Raw genomic sequence first — 11,802 nt, 5'->3', positions numbered from 1 at the left:
ATACAACATCCAAACAATACAAAACATCAACTCAACACCAAATCACAATCAATTCACTAATTACTAATTTATCCTTGATTAGCAACTAGTTCATGGGATTGAAATTCAAAATGTTACAAATATCAACCCATCAATATAACACACACAAGTTCTTGTTGTAGTTAGGGCCAGTCCCATTTTAGACTTCAAATGTGTGTCAATAACGAGCTTATAGATCTTGGGTGAAACTTGGCTATGATACTACTTATTAGGAATAGGAGATGATCACTATCTAGTTCTAATACTATTTGTTAAAAATGAGGAGCGATCACCTATAAATGGGGGGAGAAGGTAAACGAGTAAGAGTTTAGAAGATGTAACATCTTGAGTTTTCAATTTAAAAATTTTTAGTGTTCAAGAAGGGTAAATTGGTCAAAATAAATAATTTATGAATTAATGATGTTTATAGGTCATTAATGAGATTTTAGGATCATTGGACAGCCAATTGAGCTATCACATACCTAATCAAAATGATACTAAATTAACCCTAATATAATATAGGGCCAACCTTGGTCATCTCTTAAAGAATGGTTTGAGTTCAACTAAAGGTTATCTAATCGAATAAATGACCTAATGAGTGAAAGTTTGATTACCTAATTACCTACGTAATTACCTAATTCACAAGTAATTAAAATTGCTGGCTAAGGTGAATGGTGTGGACTTCCTTTTTTAAGAATGTGGAACCTTAGAGATTAGTTAATTTTGAAATCATTATCCTCTTATGATTAGGCTAAATTAAGCTTCCCTTTCCTCTTGACCAAAGTTGTCTTGACCTAAGTATTGGATCATGTGTTTTAATGATTATAAAACTAAGAGAAAAGGCATTTGGTATGTGTGCAAATATATAGAATCATGGATGAAAACAAAACCTTAAGAGTATGAAGAATCAAGAGAAGATGAAGAAGTTTAGGATAACTAATTTAAATTCTCTTAGATTCAATGTGAAAACTTAGAGAGCCAAATCACTTTTCTTAATCATAAAATAAATGCATCATATGTCTCTCTTATATGTATTAAGACTCATCTAAGTATGTTAAATCTTGTAAACAATGTCCTTCTTGCGTGTTGATTTTCATAAAAGTTGATTGCATGGTGAGAGGCAGAATCACACGTGATTTTGCAGGTTACTCATGAGTTTTTGCATGTTAAGCATACTGGCAGCTAAATCACGTGAGTGTGAAGAAGTGCTTCGCGCATGATTAAGTACTTGTATTATGTGTTGACTTAAGCTTTATCTTTGTATACAAAACCACATGTGAAAGGTTTTACTATCCAGGCAAGTTTTAGCATCTATGTTTCAATGCATTGTGTCAAGTGTAATACCACGCATGAGATTGATGGTAGCCACGCATGATTTGTCACTTGTTGAACAATTACACTTTGTTTTATTGAGTCTTAAATCTTCTCAAGTCAAGCTAAAATTGTTCACTTGTTTGATCATTAATTCATAAATCTATATCTCTTGATCATGCAAAATCTTGCTTGAGTTATGTGAAGTTCCAAGCATGAAATTGCACCAGACAATTTTATGCATTAATGCTTGTAATTTCACGTGTGATATCATTCTAGTCTGACACAAGTTTTGATCACAAAAAATGGCTTTGGCATCCTGCCAGCCATTTCATGTGTGAGACAGTAGAAGTTCTATATGTGATTTGTCACATAGAACTGATAATAGTTTCTTATGTGCAAAACCACGCATAAGAGCTAATGGTGCACTCACAAGTTTTAGCACTCTGATATGTTAGTATATTCATAAGTGTAAAACCATGTGAAACAGCAATGAGGTGCCACACGAGAGAGTAATGAGGTACCACACAAGTTTTAGCACATAGAACTGAATGTATATTTATAAGTGCTAAACCACATGAGAGAACAATAAGGTACCACGTGAGTTTGAGCACACAAAACTGAATGTATATTCATAAATACTAAACCACGTGAGAGAATAATAAGATATCACATGAGTTTTAGCACACAGAATTGAATGGTTATTTAGAAGTGCAAAACCACACGTGAGAGAATAAGGTATTCACACATGATTTATCACATTCAATTCTCTGAGACCTCTTTAGTGCAAAATCATGCATGATTATACCAGTTACTCACAAGAAAATGCACCAACAGATAGAATTGAAGGTATTGCATAATATGAAATGAGTATGTTGTGCATGGAAAATGGCTTCAAAAAAATGAATCTATAAAGGTATCTTTATATGAGTAATATATGGTTTGGAAACAAGCATACAATTTGTGTGAGAAGTGTGCGCATGATCATGTTAGGGGCTAGGAGTTCACCTGTAGGAAGGAATAGTGAAAGTTCATATAGCAAACATTCTCCTTAGTACCTGTAGATGTACAGTGTTAGAGAATCCTCTCCTTAGTGCCCATTTGAGTATGGTGTTGGACATTTGTGCTGATGCGGTGTGTATTGAAATTTGGAATCTTTTGATTCTCTTTTTCGATGACTTCTTTGATAAGGATATGACAAATTTTATGGCATGTGTTTTGATGTTTTTATTGTGAGATTTCAAGAATCTTTATAGAGACTTAAATTAATCACATCATCGTGTGGGATAATAAATCCTCACAGATGTCATGATTCTTAATTTCTATAATAAATAAATGATTTTTGTAAATAATGATATAATACACAATTTATAAAAATTAATTAATAAAATTAATATATTTAAATTGTAATCACATTTATCGATTATATCTTTCAGTCACGTGAGGTTTTTGAATTTTCGTAGACTTCTAAGATAATCATATTATCGTATGAATCAGTAAGACTTTATAAATATAATGATTAAGTTTTTAAAGAAATATGTAAATTATATACATACATAATAAATCTAGTAAATTAATAAAAATATATTTAAATAAATTTAATTCTTTTATCGTGTGAGATTTTAGAATCTCTACAGATATTTAGGATAATTATGTTACCATATAAGTTAGTAAGGTTTTGTAAGTATGATGATTAGTATTTTTCAAAAAAAAAGTATGTACATACATACTTAAAAAAACTATTACTAATTTTAAAAATATGCATAAGAATATAAATAAATAAATTAAGTTGCTAAATTCTTTCATCGTGTGAGATTTTAGAATCTCCACAGATATTTAAAAATTACATTACCATGTGAACCAATAAGGTTCTGCTAGTATAGTGATTAAATTCTCAATCATAAAATATAAAAAAATAATTTTAAACCCCTTTCTTTTCTTTATTTTAAAATTTTAAAATTGAGAAAATAATTAAAATTAAATTACTTTTTACAATTTAAAACACACATCTCAAAATTTTATAATTTGTTTTATTTACAAAATGGTGAATTACTTCTGATTAATTTCTCTTTAAAAAATATTTTCACCAATAATTTTTAATCTCGAACTACATGGACTTTGATCCCTATCACAGGGTAAATAAGCCTCAGAATGATTCTGAGTCAAGTCCTCCCTTGTAAATAAATAAATATTTCTCACTTAATTATTATTATTATTATTATTTTATATCAAAGACGTGAATAAGAAAGGGATAATTAAAATAACTTTAAAGCCATATTAATTTAGCATAACAAATTTCAGGTAATTGTTCTCACAAATGGGTGTTGTAGGGTGCCTAACATCTTCCACACACTCAATCGACTCTCGAACCTATTTTCTGATTTTGCAAATCATCCTTATTCTCTTTTTATTGGTTTTTCAAGATTTATTTCAAAATTTTAGTAGCGACTCCCGTTTCATCTAGTTCCTACCTCAAAGGCTGGAACCTTTGCTCTCGCGTGCTGTCCTTGTCACATTTTCGGGTGTGACACTATTTATTTTTAGAAATTCTAGTATGAGTTTGCCTAAGTTGTATCAGTAAGGGAAAATTATTTCATAGATCCTTGTAGGATTTAGAAATATTTGCTGAAGTTAGTAATTTATGTACTATATAGTAGCAACACAAGAAAATTGTTTATAGAATTTGAATTATGCAACTGCTTGTTAAGTGGTGTTTTTCTATCTCTATCACCACCATGTTTGGCTACAATTTGCTAAATTTGGTAAAGCTTAAAATGTTAAGAAGATGTTAGGTGATGCGAAACTATTAATGTTGAGTCTATTTCCTTACCATGTCCTTATGTGGAGTCTAGTGCATAATTTGTCTTTTTATAGTGGACTTTGAACATTGATTACAAGCCACCCATTGTTAAAAGTAGAAGCGGTGATATTTTTGTAATATTTGCTACCACGATAGGACTTTTAGCGTCGATTTAAAATTAAACTGCTATAGGAAAAACTTCTAACATATGGTGTAATTTAACCTAATGTCAAAAGGTTTGAAAAATTAAAAAATAAAATAAAATTTTTGACTTTCAATATCAGGTGCTAAGTCACTCGCTGTTGAAAATCAACTTTCAACAAGGGGTACCACATCACCGACTGTTGAAAGTGTTTTAGAATATTAAAAAAAAAAACCCACCTCCTGCCTCCTTATTTCTTTGTCCTCTCAAATCCCTTCATCTTCTTCCTTATTTGTCTTCATCTCCTTGGCCCCCTCCCCCTGTCCCTCCATCGGCCTTGTCCCCCAACTCCCCTATCTTAGCCCCCCCTCTCCTTTCATCGGCCCCCTCCCCCAGCTCCCCTCCTCCTTCTTCCCCCCCTCGGTCGATTGGCCTCCCTCATGGCTCTTCCTCCTTCTTTCCTCTGTCCAGGTAATTCTCCCTTTCATTTCTTTTTTTAATTTTTAATTTATATATATTAATTATTATTTAATTGTAGTTTTATTTTTACTTATTTTTTAATTACTTTTATTATTATTTTTATGTAAAATTGTTGTTCTTGTTATTTTTAGATGTCTAATATTTAGGATAAATATGCCAAAATTTTATTGATATTAATTGTTGTTGGGAGTACTGTTAGTGGCTTCATAAGGCCTTAATTACTTAAAATATATTATTTAAATATATTATTTTCCATAAATTACTTAAAATCTTAGGTTAATTAGGAAGTTACATTTTTGAAATAGTTTGAAGATGATGATATGTACATTAACTTTATTCTAGTTTAGGTAGTGACATAGAAATTGTAGTTGGATGAATGCTAGACGAACAAGTGATGTGTATGTTATTAGGTTGATCGAGTTTTTGGAACTTGCTAATTAAGAAAAATGTTGTTGACAATAATGGGAGGTTCTATTGTCCTTGTGTAAATTGCTTAAATGAGAGGAGACTAAGTACTTCTAAAATAAGAGAAAACTTGATTTGTGATGGGATTTGCAAGAATTATACGATATGATTTGGCTTGATGGACGATTGAAAAATCATAGTAGTTCATCTTAATATGTGGAAGTTGATCATAATCTTGATGATGAAGTAGATATGGATGAAGATCGATTAGAGGACATGATCCATAATTTAAGGAAGATGCCTTTGAACGAGCACGTGTGTATGATAACTTATGTACTGATGTAGAGAAGCCTTTATACCCAGGGTGTACAAATTTTAATCTATTGTCTAAGGTGTTAAAATTAGTTATGTTGAAGGCAAGAGTTAGGTAGAGTGACCAAAATTTTACATGGTTACTAGAATTACTCCAAATAATGTTTTCAAAAGGAAATGTACTACCAAATTATTATTATGATGCTAAGAAGATCTTGTGCCCAATGGTTATGAATTTTAAAAAGTTACACACATGCCCTAATGATTGTGTGCTATATAGAGAAGAACTTGAAAAGGAGGAGAAGTGTTTAAAATGTGAGGCACTATGGTACAAAGAGAAGGGGGCTCCTGTAAAGGTCTTGTGGTATCTTCTGATTATACTAAGGTTTAAGTGCTTGTTTGTAAATACTAATGATACGAAGAACTTAAGATGGCATGTAGATGAGAGGATATCTGATAGAAAACTTTATCATCCAGTCAATTCTCCTTAGCGGAAGAAAATTAATCAATTGTTTTTTGAATTTGGCAATAAATCAAGGAACCTAAGGCTTGAACTTTCTACTAACAGAATGAATCCTTATAGTAGCCTTAGCAGTATACATAACTTATGGCCTATTCTTTTAATGATTAATAACCTATCACATTGGCTATGCATGAAATGAAAGTATATAATGCCATCAATGTTGATTTTAGGACCAAAGCAATTTGGAAATGATATTGATATTTACTTAAGACCATTTGTAACATCTTAGAAATATAAACCCGATCAACTAAGTTTAATTAGGGTAATTAAGTGAATTGATGTGTGTATGTCTAGAGGGGTTTAATTTGTGTAATTGATTGTGATTTTAGCCCTAAATACAAGTTTGAAGTGAAGTCGGGCAATTTATGCATCAAAAAGGGAGAAAGAATTGAGGAAAAGTCCTCTGTGTCATATGTTATGGTGTAAGGAACATTTGTCGCAGTGCATAGAGGCAACTAATATGAGTTGAGCCTTTCTATGCCATATGGTGTGGTGTGGGCTATGTGTGCTGTGGTGTACGGCCAAAATCTTGGTTAACTAGCTTGTGTTTATTTGAAAAAAATAAGAAGAGAGGAGTGAAGGAAAACAAGAGTACACCCATTCCTTTATTAGGGCACAAATTTGGGGATTATTAGAGATATTTTGAAGCTTCCCAAGAGACAAAGTAAGAACACTATGCTTCTCCCTCCCTTTTCCTTCCATTTTTATGAAGGTTGAAGGTAGGGTTTGAATTGGGAGAGTGATTCCATATGAGCTATGGGTCCAAATCTAATGGCTAAAGCATGAATAATAAGAATGGTTTAGAGTATTTAAACCCTACATTAATGAGTTTGAGAGTTGTTGATTGTTGGGAGCCATTAATATCCGAAAATGGAAAATGGCAATAATTATAGTTATTAGGGTTGTGCTGAAGTCATTAATGGTGGTTTAAAGAATCATTTATGTCAATGTGGGTCAATGGGACCTAGTAAACCCGTTGGGTATGCTTGGGAGTGATCTTATGACTTTGATGAAAGGGGGAATGTGGAATTATAATGTTGAAAATTACCAAAGATAGGGTAATGATGTTATCCTTATGACATGATTGTAGATTAACTCAATTAGCACCATTCAAGCTTGAGAATAAGCTTTGGAAGTTAGTATTTTAAGGGGTAAACCTTTGAACTCTCAAAGGTTTGAGGTAACTGGAGGAAATCTTATTGTATAGTTGTATGTTAATTATTTGTTTATTGAACTAAATTGTTTATAGATTTACTCGGGTGCTTGAGAACCCATTAATAAAAATGTAGCAATATGATGTATTGTGATGTGGATTTTATATAAGAGTATAGAGAAATAATATGCATGTTTGTTCAATTATGACTAATGTTGATATTTGAGAACATGCTTTTATGGAAATGATGAATTTTAATTGATATGTGTTGTATAATGGAGAGAATATGATTATAGATGATATATGATAAGATTGTTGGTTGAATTACATAATATGTGTACTACGTGCATAGCATGATCATTAGCAGGAGTTCGCCTAGGTAGAGGAGTAGATTGATAAATTCACATGGTATTGGCAGTTTACTGTTGGAATTGAAAGCTTGCCTTAGCACCGACTGTAAGAATCAAGAGGTAACCATTATCCTATGGTTGATTCAGGATTGTCCTACTTGTTCTTCAAGGGACTCAAATCTAACTAGTCTCTACTAGTTCATGAGAAGGCTAGATTAGGAGTACAACACCCTATGGTTGTTAGTGTTGGGGGAAACTGTGGTACACAAGTGAGTAAGTTAACCCTGACCCAGTAGTTCCTCACAAGTAAAAGGCTAGATTAGTCCAAGTTACGGATATAACCACTAATAGCCACCAATTTCATGTCGAATGTAACAGGAGGGTATAAGGTTAGCATTGATTATGTATTTAGTTCTAACCACATGGCTGTTATTATTGTGGTCCGGCATGTCTTAAGGGTGCATTGTTGTTATTTTTGTGACCCCAAGATGTGAATAATCGTGATATGTTTAATGATTGCATGCCCAGTAACATGGTTTTTATTATTGTGGCCAAGGCTATATTTGCTATATGTATGTTATTTGAATTTATTACCATTTGCATCCATTTTTAATTGATATGCAATTATATAAACTAGGTCAACTTTGGTTACTGAGTGGTTATATACATCCCTCATTTTTCAATATTTTCAAGGCCTAGTTCATCGCATTAGGATTAGGGAAAACAACCAGAGGCCTAAGGCTAAGTGAAAATTGTTTTAGTAGGCCTCTAGTTTATATTCATATGTGTATTGTGATAGTTAATTTGCCAATTAGGATTTTATTCCATCATTTTTACTAGCATTATTGTTGTGAAAATCATGTATATTTTATACCCTGAGTTAGTGAGATGTGGTTGTGAAACTTGTATAAGGTTGAAATACTACTGTAAGTAGGGAAAAGTATGTTTTGGTAGTTTGGATGAATATTAATGATTTATGCAAAATTACCTCCCTCTTTATGTTGAATTTATGATATATGTGTATTGGAATGGTTGTAGTATGTTGCACGAGTCCTAAATGGTCTACCAAGTATGGTTTGAAGGTTGGTGTAGGCTTTTGGCACATGTATAAGAGTTTGTGCACCCTAGTTATGTGTATTTGTGAAAAAAGAAGTGAAATTGATATTTGGTGTCCAACTTTTGATAGAAAAATAATTTGATTTTAAAACTTGTGCCATTAGCTAGAGCTGAGAGAAAGCTCTTTATAGGCATATAAATCCCCTTAATTGGACGTCAGATGAAAAATTGGAATGTGTTAGAAGTTTGTCCCTGGTACTATCATTTAACAGCAAAATTTGTTGTCAAAATCATGCAATGTGCCATAGCATATAGTACAGAGGCAACACACCACGGCGCACCTACTATTTTCTGGATAGTTTAATCTTTTGAAGTTATATGCAAATGTTTTAATTCTTTCTTGATTCTCATGCTTCCGTAAATATTTTAAACTCTGATTTGAAAATATTAAAAGTGTATTGATCATTTTAAATTGTGAAAACTTGGTAATCCTTATTGGCTTTAGACCCTTAATTACCTTGGAATTGATAATTAATTATGTTTAAGCAATCAGATTACAACTTGGTATCAGTTTCTCTTATTTTGAGGACTGGTATATGGTTTGTATATTAGAAGTTAAGTTTGCTTGTGAATTGTGCATTTTCATATAAAAAGTTAGCAATTAACATTATATACATATTGTTTTCCCTATTAAGCTAGTGCTAACCCTTTTCCTTTTATGGGATAACTTCCATCCTTAGGAGGGAAGAATAGTACAGATAAGGAATAAGGCCAGCAACATCCTGGCAAATGTATCAAGGCAAGAGTAAGAAGTCTTGATACAAGAAGAGTATATAGTTTTGAGTGAGCAACAAGTTGAATTAGGACAAGGCTCGGAATGAGTTGGTTTAACATCCTCAATTTTAAATCCAGATTTTTTAAGCTTAAATAGACTAATAAAGTATATCTATGAGGTGTGTGGCCAGAGAGGCCTAACAAGCTTATTTGGTCTTGATTTAAGTTGTAAACATGAGTCTAAAGGAGAATCGGGTCACTTGGGAGTAGAAGAGGAAAAATTTTTGAAGGGAGTAATTCTGTGCCACGTACCGCTGCGTGGGGTTGGTCCGCCAGGGCGCATGTGCGATAGCGCGCCTAGAAGAGGCTCTTTGTGCCATGTGCCACGGTTCATTATGCATTCGCTACGGCGTATGGTTAGAATTTTACAATATTAAGTCGTGAATCTGAAGTGAAAAAGAAGAGAAAATAAAAGAGAACAAGAGAGTGGCAAAAAAGCTAAGCTACGGCTTGAAGAAACTGATTGTTAGGAGTAACTTAGAGCTCATAAACACCAAAGGTAAGATTCCTCACTTAAACCTTCCTCTCTTCCATTTTCTTGATGGTAGAGGTTAGGGTTTGATTGCTAATGGTGATTTTCAGTCCATAGAAGTTATGGGCCTAAAGCCATTGACTTAAATAGAGTTAATGGGGTTAGATTGAGCTCAGTAAACTTGATATTTATGATTTTATGATGATTGGTGGTTATAGGACATTAAATGTTCAAAATTCCTATAAATTTGGTGGTTAGAAATAATATGGCATCATTAATGCCCATTAAAGAGCTCAATGTTATAGATGAGAGTTAAAGGAAGCTAAGAAGCCTTATAGGTACTTCTACATGGGTCTAGAATAAATCTTGAGTATTAAGAAACGATGAAATGTTAGTGGAAAATAGCTCAAAATGGATATTGATGTTTTGCATGGTAAATGCTTGTAGTGTAACTACCATTGGCACCATTCAAGCTTCTTGTAAGCTTTGGGAGTGAATAGTTGAGGGGTGAAACCTTTGACCTCTCAAAGGTTTGAGGTAACTGGAGGAATTCTATCTTATGCTTGTGTGTGTCTATTAGTTTGTTGATTTATGAATTATTATTGAAATGTATAAACTAGAGAAAATGCAAGTATGGCTTAATTTGTGAAGAAATCCACTAGACAAAAATTTATGAGTTTTATACCGTGTGATGCAAAATTTTTCCTTGAGAACAATAGTGGTAGATTTTCATAATGATTGTGAATTAAGAGTTTAAATATTTTACAAATAGAGGAGTAAAATGAATCTTTGTTTAGAAGGAGTTCAATGATGTTTGAAAATAGGGAAATTCAATGATTTTAAAAGTGTGAGGTACAATGATTGTGAATTGAGAGCTCAATGACTTGTTTGGTTTTAAAGTTCCATAAAATGTGTTTGAGAAGTCCAATGATTGTGTAATGATGAAGTTCAATGAAAAATGATAATGTGAAGTTCTATGAATTGTATATGTGTGAATTATAGCATGAATGTCCATTGCATGATCTCGAGAGGTAAAAGTTTACCTAGGAAGTGGAGTAAATGATAAATCCACGTGGTGAGGCCCCATCCGTGTGATAGATTGCCTAGATTAATTATATCCATACTGTCCCACTTATTCAATGAGGGACTGTCCCACTGGTTCAATTAAGGACTTGAACCTGGCTAGCTATCCACTGGTTTAATGAGAAAGCTAGTCTAGGGTGTATGACAGTCCATGGTATGAGAAATGGGAAAAATCGTGATCCATGAGTGGGTCGAGTATGCCTTGGCCGGGTAAACCCTTTACAAGTGTTTAGGCTAGGGAAGTCAAGAAATATAGACTATGCCATTGAGTTATAGCCCACGGTTTTGTGTCAGAGGAATAAGGAGCATACAAGGGAGGTGTGATCATGCATATAGTGAAAAAAGGCACTTGTTGTCTATATTGAGTCCATAATGTGGATATGTTGAGTTGAGTAATAATTTTTGCCATTAGGCTTGTCAATGTTTTGTGTGATCAACTCTATTTATATGAAAGGTGCTAAAACATTGTTTTTCTAAGTGGATGCCATTATGTGAGCTAAATTGTGAATTCTTAATTTCAAATGTTTCTTACGGGTTAAAGTATTAATATTAATTGCCACTTGCATTTAAACTAATTAATGCATTAGTATGGGCTAGTCGGACCTTGGTTACTAAGTAGTTATACTCACCCCCTTATTTTCAATATTATAGGGAATAGCTCAGGAAGTAGAGACAGAAGAAAACAACTCGAGGCTTAGGATCGCGTTTCTTTTGTAATAAGCCTCCTTATTTTGGGTAACTTATGTGTATGACAATTTCAAGTACCAACTAGGATCTCCATTTTTATTACTTACTTGCATTAAGTGAAATGTAAATTGTAATGGTATTTTGGGCCCTAAGGAGAGAGTTGATTATTCTGTGTT

This window comes from Prosopis cineraria, unplaced genomic scaffold (assembly GCF_029017545.1).
Source record: "Prosopis cineraria cultivar Desert tree isolate PC_DT_omini unplaced genomic scaffold, ASM2901754v1 PC7, whole genome shotgun sequence".
NCBI lineage: Eukaryota > Viridiplantae > Streptophyta > Magnoliopsida > Fabales > Fabaceae > Prosopis > Prosopis cineraria.
The sequence above is the reverse complement of the archived record's forward strand: the minus strand, read 5'-3'. Positions refer to the sequence as shown.